Source organism: Python bivittatus, unplaced genomic scaffold, assembly GCF_059951505.1.
Source record: "Python bivittatus isolate LINGU-HERP-01145 unplaced genomic scaffold, Pbiv_v1 ctg000000_np1212, whole genome shotgun sequence".
In the NCBI taxonomy this organism is placed as follows: Eukaryota; Metazoa; Chordata; class Lepidosauria; order Squamata; family Pythonidae; genus Python; species Python bivittatus.
The window spans coordinates 6,047,861-6,064,703 of NW_028277028.1; the positions used below are offsets into that span (position 1 = coordinate 6,047,861).

Consider the following 16,843-nt stretch of genomic DNA (forward strand, 5'->3'; position numbering starts at 1 on the left):
TAAGCTGGAAGGCTGCCCAGCTTTCGGTCGCCCTGCCCGCCTTTCAGCAGCGGCTCTGAAGCCACAACCGTAACACCAGCCGCGGCGGCAGCGGCAAATCGCCCGCTGAAAGGACAGCCCCTTGCCTTGCCCAGGTCCCCTCAGCGGGAGGGAAAGAGCCAAACGGAGCGGGGAAGAAGGAGAGCGGGCGGAGGTGAGGAAAGAAGCCACATCGCGCCTTTCAGGGAAAAGGGAAAACCAAGGACTACGGCCAGGCGAAATGGGCAGTTAGGAGGGCTTGGGAGAACAACAGCCTGCAAAGCGAGCCTGCTGCCATGAGGCGAGTGTCTCAGCCAGCAGACAGGGCGCCCTCCACACCATTCCTCCTGACCACCACTCCGCGCTTGTGAACGCAGCTGCCTTGCCCTCCCCCCACCTTGCAAACAGCCTCCTGGGTCACACGGTAGCACATGTTGTCCCATTGCCAGTGCCGAAATAAGGATTCAGGTACCAGCCGATGTGGGTGGGATACAAATGCACAAGGGCTGGAAGCTCCAGCCTATCCTTTGCCCCAGTGCAACATGTCCTGAGTTAGCCCTGAAGAAGGGAAGGGATTGCTTCTGGCAACCTGAAGATGTAGAGCTGGAAACTCCTCTCCAATCCGCTGGGAAAAACTGTTTATCTGAAATGATTGCTTCCTGACCTGTGGTCAGTTGGTCTGAAGATCAGTTGTATCTGTGGAGGTTGGAGGGCAAAACTCTATCGCCCCCTCAGCAGAATAAGCAGATGGGCCTTCATACATATAGTAGATAGATACACACACACAATGTGTCATCAGGTTGGTGTCAACTCTTAGCAATCACATAGATGGATTTTCTCCAGGATGATCTATTTCCAACCTGGTCCTTCAGATCCTTCAAAAATGCACCCATCACCAACGTAACTGAGTCCATCCACCTTGCTGGTGTTGTCCTCTTTTTCCCTTTCCTTCCACTTTTCCCAGCATTATAAACTTCTCAAGAGACCTAGGCCTTCATAGTAATGTGTCTAAAATATAATCTGAGGCAATTGCGCTTCAAGTGAGAACTCTGGATTAATTTGTTCAGAGATCCATTTGTTCATTTTCTTGGCTATCCATGGCATTCCCAGGAGTCTTCTCCACTTTCACAACCATAGAGTGCTACAGAGAAAACTATTTCCTGCATGATGCTGATCTACGTAGGTATAGACACATCCTGGCATCTGAATATCTTTTCCAAGACCTTCATTGCTGCCCTTCCAAGTGGTAGTCTGCAACTTGGAAGGGCAGCAGACCTTCCAGTGAAGGCCTTGGGAAAGATATTCAGATTGACTGCTGGTTCCTTTACTGTTGTTATTCAGTCTTAAAAGGCAAAAGCTTTCGGTATCTTCATTGTCAATTCTAAGGCTAGTTGCTGTACCTGTTGTCATTAGTTTGGTCTTCTTTATATTTAATCTTAGTCCCATTTTTCACTGTGTTCCTTCATTTTCATTATTAGAGCTTCAGATCATTTGCATATTCAGCTATCAGAGTAATGTCACCAGCATAGTGCAGGTTATTAACGTTTCTTCTTCCAATTTTAAAGCCATGCTCATCTTCTTCCAATCTAGCTTCCCTCAAGCCTGTAGGTTGAATAAATAAATAAGGGGAGACTATGCAGCTTTTTCTCACTCCTTTGCTAACCTTGAGTCATTCTGTTTCACCATGTTCTGTCCAGATTGTAGCTTTGTGACCTGTGTATAGTTTTTGCATGAGGACAATGAGATGTTCTGATATTCCCGTTTTTCTAAGCACATCCCACACCTTGACATGATCAATTCAACCAAAGACCTCAAAAGCCCACTGAATGTGAGAATGTATATTTTCCAATTAAAAAAAACAAACAACTATGCCATACACCAGGCCTAGACATCATTCCTCTCTCTGCCACCTGTGACCCTTAGAGTGAAAAAAGCAAGGGGGAGAGGTTGGTACTTTTGCCCCCATGGTCAGCAAATTATCTATGGGTGGGACAGGGAGAAATCTGCAACAACACGCATGTACTTGCTACCTCTTCCTAATGCTGCTTGTGGACCACCCATTGTTGCTTCTTTTTAGGTAATAGCTGGGGTGCTTTATAACTGTTCAGAGAATGAAAGTGTAGAAATGGTGTGTGGTGCCTATAGCTGATCTTCTGCAGCAGCTGTTGATCTCAACCACCTTTCTATTGTTCATTTCCCACTCACTGTTTTTCTTACTTGATATTTACATTGAAACATTCATTCATATATTTACATTCAGCACTATTCCAACTTTTAGCAACCGCTAAATTTTGAAATGTATTGGACTTTAGTAACACCATGGCTAGTGAGGCTGGGAATATGCATCTGAAAGGTACAGGATTGGTAAAGTTGCTATATTTAAAAAAAAAAAAATCCAAGGAAATATTAACTGTTCATGAGTGCTGCTAACAGGAAAAGGAGTTTCATGCTTCAAAGTAGGCATCTTTATTTTCCCATTTTCACTGGAACAATTTGAGCCTGGAGGCTCTTTTCTTTCACTTCCTTTTAAAATATGTTTAGCTAAACTCATCCTTCCTTCAAGGAGCTCTGAATAGCACACACATTTTATGCTTTTATTTATAAAGTAATGCTGAGAGATAGTATAGGTAAGTAAGTAGGCTTTGTGAGTGAGCGGGGACTTAGAATAAGGATTTCTACACCAGCTGTTACATGTGGAAGTTCCTAACTGTTCAGCACGTTTAGTAGTGTAACTTATTGGTCAATGAAAATCCTCCTCCCTTCAACTTCCCAGAGCTGTAATCTTCACCTGTGCAAGGGCTCCCTTTACGTGTTTGGAAGATACTGCAAGCCTAGAATGCTGTTTCCCAGCTATTGACAGGAGCCAGAGATTGCAAGTATCCATTTTAGTCTGATTTGCAGAGTTAGATTATTTCCTGGCTCAGTTCTAAGTTTTGCTTTTATACGAGAACAGAAGAGTCATGATATATCAGACCAGCTTTCTGTTTCCAGAGAGGACAAGCAGGTGCCCATGGAAAGCCCACAAGCAGGGCATGTTCATATTGCCCTGCAATTGTTGTCAGGAAACATATAACACCCAGTATGGGGCATAGCACACAGTAATCATGAGTAGTAGCCCTTGGTAGCCTTATATTCCATATATTTGTTTAATGCATCCACATATTTGTTTAATCTTCTTGTTGTTTCAACTGGTGGCATATTTTGAAAAAAGTGGTCCATGCTCTGAGTAACTTTCTACAGTATACAGTATCTTTTCCACCCATCTTTCTACTGATAAACGTTATATACTTTTTTTTCTGTTGTAAGTTGCCAGTTCTGCATCTTTCTAAAGTATGACCCAAGCTGTTTGCAATATTTCAAGTACTGTGTGAAGCATAAACTTGTTTGAAGACATAATATTTGCAATTTTATTTTTGCTTCCTTTCCCAGTGACTCCCAAGACTGAATGTGCCTTTTTCATGGCAGCTGTTTGTTTGCCCTGAACCATCCATTACTCTCTAAGATTTCTTTCCCAGTCAGTCAGCTCATATGATTCATTGAATATTTGTAGATAAGATTTTTTTTGCCCCAGTGTGCATTATGAAAATGCATTTGTCATTTTCCTGCATATCTCTGCAGATCGCTAATATTATTTTGAAGTTCACAATTTCAAAATAATATTTCACATTTCTTTTTGTTTTACCAATTTTAAATATGTTTGACCTTTAAAATCCTACAGCACTGCCTTTTACTATATGTTCTTTTCTGCTTCTCCATTTATATTTTGGACCTTTACTTCTGACTCCTTAACCCTATGAAAAACAATGAGTAGTCCACAAGATGTATGACTTTTTCTGCAATGTTCCAACATTGCAAAATATCTCACAGTAAGTGAGATTAGTTCATGCCTAATATTTTGGGAGATTTAAAGTCAGGCTGTTTATTAAGGCTTTTTGCTGAATGTACTTTTGGCTTGCTATAGAAAGAGTTTTTCTCATCCTTTCATCAGTTATTTCAATATTTTTAATTCATTTAATTATCACTCTTAAGAAATGTTTAAAGATTGAATGATCCTTTCCCATGGAAGCTACCTAAATCCTTTTGGGCATAGGGAAAAGATATTATTGCTTCAGCCACAGAATTTTAAGACAGTCCATATCATTGTTTTCCATCTCTAACCTTCCTGGGTTTTTCCGTGCTTTTTTCTGCCTTTTTCCTTGCCATAGAAAATATGTTACTAAGGAAAAGATGAAATAATTACCCTAATTCATGTACTGTTTCAATTCACCATGCTTCTGATTGAAATCTCTCTTCTAAAGGCGCTATTTATATTAGAACGAATTCTCCCCATGCTGATAATGTGAAATTATACCCTGAAGCAAATATCAACTTTAGAGGGAAGATTTTTCTAGATCTTCCCCTGTCCACACCTACTACAGTCCTAAAAGTTACAACTCCAGAAGTATGTCTCCTAAGCTAAGACAAACTGCATTTTTAAAAAGCCTGCATGTTAAATGCAAACATATATGAAGGTCAAGTCTGGTTTAGTCCTCTGGGTGCTCCTGCCCCCTCTTGGAATTGAGAGTTACAACCCAAAGTGTTAACTACAATGTGTATTTGATCTCGTTTCTGAAGTCAATAATTGCCTATTTAATTAAGAAAAATCTTGTTAGTTTAATTTATGATTTATATTGTGATGTCATATCTGAGATTATCAAAGCAGTTATCAAAACAGTACACTAAAAGCAGGCTTGGATCTTTAAATAAAAAGAATGAATAATTGGGGTTACAATTTATGAGAGCTGCAGTCCTAACCCTAATCCATTTTAAGAGCACCTTATTGAGAAAGGCTGGCATAGATGAACTTGTGGAGAGGTTTTGCAAAACCTAGAGAGTTGCATTTTTCTCTCCTCCTAATGTAGGTTGTCTATCAAGGCAATGAAGGTAGTTTCAACTTAAGATCTAAAAGTGACAGGTTGAGCAAATCTATTAAATAGTGCAATTCAGTAAGTATTATTAAATATGCACAAGATAAACTCTATAAAACGCATTAGGTGGTAATTACTTTTCTGCTATTTGTGAAGGTCTTACAGGGCTAACAGAATTACTGAGTAAATATATTAACCAAACCAAATTTTAAAAGAAAATTTTATTTTTAAAGAACACATATTTTAAAAAAGCAAATTCAGAAAGCTCTAATGTTAACTAAGTCTTTCTCTTTTCAATACTATCAGCAGTTTAATATCTTATTCCACATTTATAACTATTCTATTGGATGAATGCAATATTCACTAAGTATCACTACTTTCTGCTCTTGGCTGGACCAGGAGACAGTGCCCCAGCTGGCAGAAAACAGATCCACTGTCCTGGAGTGGGGGGCAGGGGGAATCCATTTTTCCATTTTTGTTCCAGAACACTTGGTACAGCCTAGATATCTGGTCTGCAGATTATATCTGGAGATCTCAGCTGACTCTGAAATGTGGAGTTTCTAGTTTTTCCGCTATTCCCTGATTTTTGTACCATCCCCCCAATGAAGAGTTCTGGGAAAATCAAAATCTTACATACTTGCTTGTGCCATTTCATTTAGGCCTAATAAAATTGTTGTCCCATTGTGGATTTTGGATTCATTTATTCTGTAATTCTGGACATATTTGGTAACAGCTTCTAGTGAATACAAGAGATTCTTCATTCCTATATTGTCCTTTAATTAAACATTTAGCTGGGGTCTGGATATAGTAAAATCATTTTGACATCCACCTTGTTTTTCCTTAGTATTTTTTTTTAATTCTTTGAAGAAATAGAAGAGACTGTCTTTTTTTCTGCATTCAGAAAAAGGAAGTACTCTCTAAACTGTTATCTGGTAAATGTTAATTTATCAGAGTTTTTTTTTGTAAAGAGATGTGATGTCACACGATGTTTTCCTTTGGTTATAATACAGAGGTTTCTATCTTTTTTCTTCCACTTCTTCAAGGGTTGAACTAGTTCTCTTTCCAATTCCAGAGTTTCCTCAATTTTTTATTATCTTCTTTGTCTATCTCATATAACATGCCATATATTTTTTTTCTTATTACCTTTTTATTTCTTGTTTTCTGATTTCCTTTTTTGATCATATTCTAGTCACAGTAATTATCTCTCACAATAATTGCTAATTTGTTCACTCATTCCAACTGATTAAAAGTGGCGTCATTGTTTTCTGTGGGCTAATACATAGTAAACCTTGCATCATGTGCGCTCATAGGTTAGGCCTCTGAATCTGGCCAAAATCCAGGTAACATTTAGATGGTAGCAAAGATAAAGAACCCTCTGCTGCCATCTGGTAGAAAAAATATAGATTTTTGCAACCCAGATCTAGCAGTTCTATTATGGGCAAAGAGCCCTCTTCATTGTGTTTTAAAATTAGTTTTATTCCAGTACCTTAAACAAGCAGTAAATGATATGAATTAGTGAGTATAACTAACAGGACCCTTCTGGGGACAAAGGTGTGATTGCTTTGCCCAATAAGCTTCCCTTTGGGGAGGGGGATATTCCATATAATTTTGTCTTTTTCCTCCTTTATTGCTTATCAACACTCCTTCAAATTTTTATGATTTAGTCTTTCCCACCAATTATCTTCTGAAGTTTCCTCCAATTTTTAACATTGCATCTCAGCCTTTTGGCTGAGATCAAAGATGTAATATGACTTAAGTTAGAAAATGTAAGTTAGAAAACAACAACGACTGTTCTGTCAGCATTTAGCTTACTTAGGGAACAACCCGGTGCAGCTCGGGTGGATAAGTTGTTGTGGGCCTCATTCCCTCAGCATGAAAACGCCTCCATGGTGCAGCTGCAACAATTCTGCCATCACTGCTCAGACAGGAACCTGGTGAGGAAGAGGGCAATGGGGTGGCATCAGAATGGGCATGAACTCTTATGCCCCTTAGACAGCCAAAGGCTGAGGATTAGTTCAGAGTCAAGTGTAAATAATTTCCCTCCTATGGGTATCAATAGAAATAGTAAAATTCTTTAAATAGAGAGGAAGCACATGAGTCCACCATAAATCAACAAAGCATAGAACTAGTGTTTTGTTTGCTATAAATATTCCTCTTTGCTACAGGATTATTTTACTAGTTTCTCTTCAGATATTTTTAATTACTGTACTATGAACATTTTCACTGTTAAATGGAAGGTGATTTCCAGTCAGTATGTTACATCTAATTACAGGAAAAAGTTCCCTGATCCAAGTCCACTTGGTAAGAATGATTTCATTAAATTATCTGTAGCACTCCCTTCAAGAAACAGGTAAGTTGAAAAATGACAATTTAAACAGAAAAGTGGGGGGGGGGATCTATTTTGTCTGATAACTTTATCTTGTTACCAGATTCAAGCAAAGCTATGCAACCCTTCAAAGTGTTTCTAGCATAAGTCTACAAGACTGATAATACAGGTCAAACTCTTTGAAAGTATAGCACTCCTCTTTTCTTTATCCTTACAGGAATAATACTGGCCTGGCTGCTTTAAAGTATGGGTAAAAAAAGAAACCAACTCATATGTGTGTGTGCATGTATGTGGGCATGCACACACACATGATTTCTAAGGCCATCTAGTTACAAAGCAACTCTTTGGCAAAGAGAGTAAAAATGTAATAACAAGGATAATGAGATAAAACTGGACATGAGGAGGACAGAAATTTTAATCACATTATACTTCAGCAAGTTCACAAATTGTCCTGGCCTAGCACTTGCCTAGCATGTCTTCTGGGTCCCTTAAGATGACATTGTTTAATTGATGGGACCCAAAGCGTGTTGGAGAAAGGTGGTCCTGTAAAAATGCAGATGCTAAGACCTAAAGGTATAAATTACCATCAGTGCCTTGACTACCACCCAGAAGCCAACTAGCACCTGTGCAGTTTGCAAAGTAGAGGTATTGCATGGGTGTACCAAGATGAACCTGTAACTACTCACATTGCTGCATTCTGGACCAGCTGTAACTTCTAAGTGGTTTTCAAGAAAAGCCCCAAGTAGCTGGTGTTGCAGTAGGTGAGAAGGGCTTCCCAGTCCAGGAATGGGCATAGTTGGTGCATAACATGAATCTATGCTAAGGCCCTCCTAGCTACAGCTGCCACCTGCTCTTCAAACAAGAGTCATGAATCTAGGAGAACCCCAAATTGCATACAAGTTCCATCTAGGGGAGTACAACCTGATTTGAAGGCTTAAACTAAAGCCTTGGGCTTGATGTCTCCCTTCCCCCTGCCCCATAACACTGACTGGAACTGACCCTGAAGAAAGGAAGTGAATCACTGTAGCACAGTGCCCCCAATCCCCAATTCCTGAAATCACTCCAGCAGGATACCATGATTGATGCTTGGAAAAACTCCTGATAGATCAGGAAGGAATAGGATAGTTTCACCACCCTTATTCCAGTCCCACCAGAGATCATCTAAAATGGTGACCAGTACCACCTCAGTAATGTACCAGATCTGAAACTCAACCGAAAAGCATCCAGATAATCCACCTCCTGCACAGTCCTCTGAAGCTGCAAACCTCTCCAGGGAGTTCTAGAAAGAGAAGGCTGGAGACCTCTGAAAATTATCTAATGCTGTTGCATCCATTTTGGCTTCTTGTGGAGGGGGGACACTATTATCTCCTTCAAGGCAGGTAAAACCACTCCCTCGCTCAAGAATGACTTCACCATTGTTTGCATCTAACCACACATCATCTCCCATGTAGCCTTGACCAGTCAAGAGAGACATGAGTCTAACAAACAGGTGGCTAACAGTCCTGAGAACCCTACTGACTTCCTCAAGACTTCAGAGGCTCAAACCCCCAAATAATAGATCAAACAGGTGGCTAACAGTCCTGAGAACCCTACCGACTTCCTCAAGACTTCAGAGGCTCAAACCCCCAAATAATAGATCAAACCCCTGCCTTAACCAGCTTAGAGAGACCTGCCCAGTTGAAGGCCAACTCACAGCAGATTCAAGTGGTTTTATCCATCCGACGTCTAGAATAATCCTCACAGTAGCTCTTCAGATATTCTTCTGACATTTCCCTCCCAAGCAAGGACTGGGTCACCCTGAATAGGGCTGCCAGGTAGTAATTTGCTGATGCATTAGCAGCAGGAAAATTGTTACATTTTGCTCTCTTATCATCAGAATGTGGTCCTTAATGTAGACTCATACATGTGTTTGGTTACACTTGCTCTTTAGTTTCTCCAATGATGCTCTCTCTCTCTCTCTCTTCTGTCATTTAATCACCTGCAGCAACTCTATAAACCAAGACATCCCCTGGATTGATGTATAGGGTGATACCACTCAGAAGCAATCTGATCCAAAGCCATAATCACCTGCTTATTCCAGGTGGTGATTAAAGCATCAGTTGGACTGCTGCTCAAAGTGATCAAGAGTGGCCTGATCATGGCAGATGTTAATGTCTCCAACCCTCAGATCATGTTGCAACTTCCCTAAAGCAAAGACCACATCCAATGTGTAATGGCCTATGTGCATGGCACTCTTGATAATATGATCATGATTGCCATGAACTCCTGAACCACTTCAGACTCCATCCCAAAGGAAAGCAAATTGAAGTCACAATCATAAGTTTAAGGAACTCTACCACCAACTTAGCAACAGAATCAAACAGTGCAAGCAGGGGGGCCAGTACAGCAGCAGCAGTCCCAACTGTTTCCTAGAGCCCATCTTCACAAACAGAATATCCGAAGGGCAGCACCACTGATAGCTTCCTGAATGACAATAACCATTCTACCACCACCACCTGCCCTGGCTACATTCACAACTGAGATGGGCATATCTCAGAAAGAGGAACAACCCCCCTTCAAATCGGCCCTCTCGCTCACAATAAGATCAGGAATGAGAGAGGCCTTATGACAAGCCAAACTAGCACTCAGCAGCAGCAGCAGCAGCAGCAGCAGCAGCAGCAGCAGCAGCAGCAGCAGCAGCAGCAGCAGCAGCAGCAGCAGCAGCAGCCAGAGACCAAGGCCACTGAGCAACAACAGCCAATGACCTGTTATTCAGGATGGTCCAGGGGTTAAGAAGGCAGTATCTGCTTCAAGCTTCAAACACAATCTTCCCAGAGATCAAGATTCATTTCACACTTAAAGCAGAATGATTAAAATGAATGGAACTTTGGGCAGCAATAACAAGTGTTGTTGATTTTATTGAGACTAAAGTCTGGTTCTAACCCTGGGCTTTCAAACTAGAAGCTAGAAGAAAGCTAGAAGAAAGCAAGCTAATGTTCAGTAATGGGTGGTGGGAATCTATTTCCTTTCTCTTGCACATTTTGTCCCATGAGTGCCTCACTGTTGTGCTCCCTCTTTGTGTTTTGACTTAGCTGAATACTGTTCACTGGCTGTGTAGACTCAGTAGAAGAAAAATGTTTACCATTTTCCTCTTGAAGAGACCAAATAGTTGCTAAATAGAAGGCTAAATGGGTCTCTTTTGGAGAAGAGACAGAGACTCCTCTGAAATTTCAAGTTCCATCATACTGTGAGCCTTCTGGATTCAGCCACCAAAGACAGATTAAAATAATTTGCCTAGGAATTTAATTTTGGTGTCCTGTATAAAGTACAGTTCTTAATTAGCACGCAATAACGTTTTATTGGCATTTGAAGGCTAAAACAAACTTCAGACGGATCTGAATGTTATACTCTTTCTTAGAAGTATCTGTTCTTTTCCTTTTTAATTGCATCCAATCTGAGGAAAACATTTTACATAACTCACAAACTCATACATCTGACTGTGAACTTTCTGATACAGAAACTATTTCATTGTCCTTGTACTTTTATACTTTTTTTTCTTCAAATACAATCTTTCTGTTTTATCTTAGCAGTAGGTATTTACCACTTCACTGTCCTTCAAACCTGTATTTGAACTAATATTACCATAATCATTTGTTTATTCATTTATTTACTTATATATATTTTTTTAATTCTGTTTAGTCTGTGTGCTTTCAAGTTAGCCCTGACTTGTAGTGACTGCCTGGAAAATCCATGCAGGTTTGTCTACAAGATTTTCGGAAGTTTGCCATTGCTTTCTTCTTAGGGCTGAGAGAGATTGACTGACCCAAAGTGACCCAGCTGGCTTTGTACCTATGGTAGGACTAGAACTCACAGTCTCCTGGTTCCTAACCTGGTACCTTTACCCACTACACCAAACTGGCTCTCATAAATATATTAACTACTGCATAATAACTGAGATCCCCACTTGGTCTTGTGGGGGGGACGGTTGCTAGGAGGTGTCCAAAATGCAGGTAGAGCCAGGAGAAAGAGGTGGATCGACCCACAATAAAAGTGATCTGAACAATTTCATACAGGGGAAGGTAATCCTCCTTAAAGGTCAAAACTATCACTTTCGACTGAATCTGAAAACAAATTGGAAGTTAGCTGTTTCCATAAAAGGGATGCATAGTTTCTATATTCTGTTCCAAATACTCTTCAAAGGCAGCCTTACTAGACTGCATAGCAATAGCCCAGACCTATTCCAATTAATTTGTATGCGTTTCTGCCTGGAGCTTAGGAGGGATAAATGAGAAAAGGTATTTTTTCCCAAGCTGTAAAGGGCTTTACAAGCTAATATCAGGACAAATAGAATTGCATGCTCCAAATTGTGAAGATGAAAAAAAGGTATAGTCCATATACCCTTTTTCATGCTTTAATTTTTTTATAGTTATGAATTTATAAACCACTTCACTAGAAAGACTCTGTAGCGTGTAAGAGCAACAGCAAAGGCATTACAACAATAAATGCAATAAAACCCAATAAAATCTTACACTTCACAGGAGAGTTAATTGCAGCATTTCACAGGTTTCGTGGAAAACCTCTTCTTCAGAGGACATTTTTACGTATGTATACTTCAATATAATTACAAATAAAGCACCCAAAGAACACATTGACCAGTATGAAATGATATGGGTTATGCAAAAAGAAACTGATTACTACAAAAAAAAAAAACCAGAACAAAAGAATGCATAATAACATTTTTGAGCTGAGAATGAGTTATGAGAAACTCATGAGAATGAGTAATAAGAAACTTAGGGAAAAAATCTATTGTCAAATTAAAAATAAGAGCATAAATATACATATGAGTACAGCCCACAAAAATTAAATGGAGTTTAACAAAATAAAAAGCACTGTTTTGTATTTCATACGAATGTTTGGCAATAATAACCACCTGGGGCGGGGAGGGAAGACATCAAGCGTGGGGATGGCTAGCCCCTTAGAGGCCTGAGGTCTTCAGCTCTGGAACCATAATCTTCTTGGACTCTTTCTTTCTCTTTTTGGTGATATTTTGAATAAATTTTTATGTTTTATGTATTTATATATATTTATTGTTTTAATGGTTTGTGTGAGCCGCCCAGAGTCCCCCACTGAGGGGAGATGGGCGGAGATAAATTTAATAAATAAATAAATAAACACACACTTTTTCCAATTACACACATTATGCCAAGATGTGCTAATGCTTAAAAAAAAAAAAACTTAACTTGTGCTACAAGAAAACGAAAAAGAGATAATTCTCATAGTAATAAATATGACATTCGAAGCATATGGTTGCACTCAAACTGTTGGCAGTATCAAAAATACAAAAAAATCCCATTAATCATATGGGAAAGAGAAAACACCCAGGTCTAACAACTATATGAGTAAAAGTGTTCAAGGCCTTAATCCTTTAAAGAATAAAACGTGTGCTTAAAAAATTTGAACACCAAATTCTGAAACTGAAGAATATATCTAAAAACAATTTTAAAAACAAAAAATGATTAAATAATTAAAGTAACAAAGTCAAACCAAGATCTTCATTGAAATCTTCTAAATATCACTCACGCTTCCATGCAGAGGGCCATCTTGTCTGCACAAGCGGGCAAATGTTCCAAAGTCCCAAAAGAAAAATCTGAAAGGGTGCGTTCCTATAGAAACCAATTTTTAGCTAAAGGGTCCTTTGTGCTCTTATGTCTGATATTCCACAAAAGTTCACTAATCTTTCTTTTTAATTTTCCGGTAGTTTACTTTGTTCTGTGTTATTATTTATGTAGAATTATATATACATGAAATTAAAGAATCCAGTAAGATGAATACATTCCTTGAGGTCCAAAGTACAGTAACAACAAACGACTGTCCAAAAGAAAATAGCTGGGGGGGGGGGGCTTCATCCTATAATAAAATTGGATTGTTGTACAGGAACACAAATATCAGTTTTTACAAGGCCACTGGATACATACTTAGCATGACCATAAGCAATCATAGGCTTGGACTGGCATCTAGGGATATCCTGCACCAAAACCCAATATTTAAAAATAGTTTTAATGAATCCTGTAGATATGTAATTAAATGGTAAACTGAATATTACTTTGTTGAATGTGTCAGACCTAGATTCTTTCTTTAATAATATTTCTTACTGTTGACTTTCAGCTCTCTCTCTTGCCTGTTACATAACAGATAAAGAGTACCATCTAACTATTAAATCCCACTGTAACTGGTCTCATTTTGCTACAAAATCACACTCAGAATATGAATTACATTCAGTTCTTAAAAATAGACCAAATGGTTAATTGTATCTGACATGTCTCGGGTAGCAACTATTAAACCTAAACAGATTATTATAGTCTGTATTTTTTCTTTAACTCAGAGATCCTGAACATTTAACATGTCCAAGAAATGAACCTGAGCCAGGTTGGCTTGGAGGACAAATTGAGTATTTATACCCTAGGAGTTAAATCATTTATAAAATGCATTAAGATGAGAAAAATGTCATCTTAAAATGAAGAATAAAATAGACTCAGAAAAAAGATAGGTCTGGTGATAAATAAATTTGGACTGAAAAGATCTGCAAATTGTGAAGAGCCTTATACAACGACATCAACGTTTTTAGTTGGGCTTGAAAGCTAACTGGGATCCAGAGAAGATAACATAATATTAGCATAACATGTAATATTATCGTAATGTGCAATTTTAATCTGTAATCTAGCTGGCAGTTTTCTAAGCCTACAGAGGATTTTTAAGGACAGCCTAACAAAGGTAGTTTTATAAATTGTACACTGTACAGTTGTACCCTACTTGTACACTAATCTAAAAAAGATGTTACCAAGTAAGGTCATCGACCTCAATATGTGCAAAGTGTCTCACAAAACCCTAATGACAAAAACAGATATACCTGTATCCAGATATTACAAACTTTAGGGACAGTACAATTCCTTGGCTCAACGTCATTCACTTTGACAAACTATCCACTTACCTCTGTTTGGTCCTGATTAGGCTTCATTTCAGGGAATTTTCTGTTCACTGAATAATATAGAAATATTGCTCTGAATTCTGGGGGCTATGATGTCTGATGTTGGATGAGTCACTGGCTCAACTGTTCAATGATTTACTGTTTACACTATGGGTGTGAACCTGTGGCTCTCTCCAGAGGTTGCTCCAGTAGCACCATCCAGAGTGACTTAATGGTGAGGGATTTGGGAAACTGTAATTCAGCAAAAAATGGAGGGCCATGGATTCTCCACCTCAGAGTTTTCCATAAGGCATATTGGGGAATTATGGGACTACAGATTCAGTTAAAAAAAAAAAAGAAGTGTTTTCTGCTTGAACTATTGTCATTCTTGTGGAACCAATAACAAATGTGTAATTATGGAGTAATAATCATTATCTCTCAAGTATAATTTCAAATTCCAAATGATCAATAGTTAGCGATCATATCCTTTGTGATATACAATGTAGAATCAGAGTCTCCACCTGCTGACTTGGTTGGAACTCCAAACAGGTGAAGCAGTTTGCCACAGTATTAATATTCCATCTTTGATCTGTGAACAACAGAATGTTGTCATACTTTTCAATCCCTAAAGCACTTTCATGACTGTTTTTGCTAGTGTTTTCATATCACTACCATGGAGTCTTTGAAAATTTAGTCTATGATTACAAATATATCTGCATTTCTAATAGATCCATACACTATTTCAGTCCCTTGGTGAGCCTTAAAATGAAAGTTCTTTTGCCAAACTTCTCTCTACTTCAGTCTTCAATTCTTGCAGTTTCCTCACTGCATTGGGAACAATTCACTATACAGCCATTTGTATACACCTTAACATCAGAAGACTTTCTATCGTTAGCAGTGTATACAACCCTGTGCTAATGAAGTTACCTTCAGCATATGAGGTACAAGTAAATAATACTTTTGTTGCATGAACCTTTTCAGTTGGATTGGGTCCCCAATTGAGATAAATGAATCTAGTTGCCAGCAGTCATCATGATTTTGTAGAATCATCACAGCAAGAGATGGATTAGATCTAAAGAATTTTAGTGCAGGTACTATAATCATTCCTTGCTTTAGTGAGACCACAGATCATCCTCTGAACATTGCAGCAACCATTCAAGAAGTGCCAGGAGGATGGCACTCTTGACAGATAAAAATGGAATAATTATTATTAGGAAATTAACTATCACTGGCAACTATTGCACATCTTTCATTTGGGGTATATGAATGATTGATTGATTGATTGATTGATTGATTGATTATGTGCCATCAAGTCATTTCCAACTCCTAGCGACCACACAGATTTTCTCCATGACAATCTATCCCTAACCTATTCTTTCAAGTCTCCCAAGTGTGCACCCATCCCCACTGTAACTGAGTCTATCCCACTTGTTGCTGATCATTCTCTTCTTCTCTTTCCTTCCACCCTTCCTAGTATTAGAGCCTTCTCCAGAAAGCTGGGTCTTCGCATGATGTGTCTTGAGTGAGAACTCTGGGTCCATAAGGCATATTGTTCAATGATACATCAATCTGTTTTTTTGGCTGTCCATGGTATTCTCAGGAGTGGGATGAATCCCCCAAATTATAGCTAGAAAGATTACTTTGAAAAAAATTATGGCACAGGAAGCACCACCTGCACAATTTCATTTGGATGAGAATATATATGATTTTTTTTATCCTGCCTTTATTATTTTTATAGATAAGGTGGTGAACATCCCTAATAGTCCTTCCTCCTTCTATTTTCCCCACAACAACCATATGAGGTGAGTTGAGCTGAGAGCGAGTGACTGACCCAGAATCACCCAGCCGGCTTTCATGCCTAAGGTCTCATGGTCTCCTGTTTTCTAGCCTGGTGCCTTAACCACTAGACCAAACTGGCTTTCTTTATATTAGTGAATATTAGTGAATCAAAGAGTAAATCTTGGAACAAAAGCATATGGTCACAGGCCAATGGAATGAAAAGTAGCTGCAGCTAACTTGATAGAAAATATTCTTCATACCTTACTGTTTCTGATTGTGGTGTGTGGTAACACTAGATGTTCTAGAAAGTCTAGATGACTTTCACTAGATGAAAGCCATAAATGAGAGGTGTTAAAGTCATTAATTCCTTGTTGGTTCTTAAATTGGCTGGTTCCCACAAAGTGATAGAAAAGTTGTTAAAAAAATATTGCACAGATACTCTGGATATCAGGAGTATAGTTTTACTTATGTAAATCTATTTCAGAAAAATGTAGATTGATAAAGATAACTGACAAGGAATACTTTACAGTTAAAAGCAGAAGGTAATGTTATCTTAGGTAATAAGTTCATAAATATCAGTCAAAAATAGGAAAATTAATATGAAAATTAAGTAAATATTAAATTAGGAAGTACAGTGGTACCTCGGGATATGAACTTAATCCGTTCCGTGACTCTGGTTGCAACTCGAGTTGGTCTCAAGTCGAGGTAAAGTTTCCCATAGGGTTCAATGTAAATCTGGTTAATCCGTTCCGCCCTCCGAATTTGGTCGCAACCCGAGGCGAATTTCCCCATAGGGTTCAATGTAAATCCGGTTAATCCGTTCCGCCCTCCGCCCGAATTTGGTCGCAACCCGAGGCAATTTCCTCTTCA

The 16,843-nt window shown here is 38.8% G+C and overlaps 1 long non-coding RNA gene across 1 annotated transcript; it reads left to right on the top strand.

The window, feature by feature from the left end:
- The first annotated feature begins 51 nt into the window (after nt 1-51).
- On the top strand, nt 52-12,245 carry LOC112540221 (uncharacterized). The gene is made up of 3 exons (XR_003084281.2): nt 52-193; nt 7,198-7,275; nt 9,236-12,245. It is a non-coding gene; the product is annotated as an uncharacterized LOC112540221 (long non-coding RNA).
- The last annotated feature ends 4,598 nt before the right edge of the window (nt 12,246-16,843 follow it).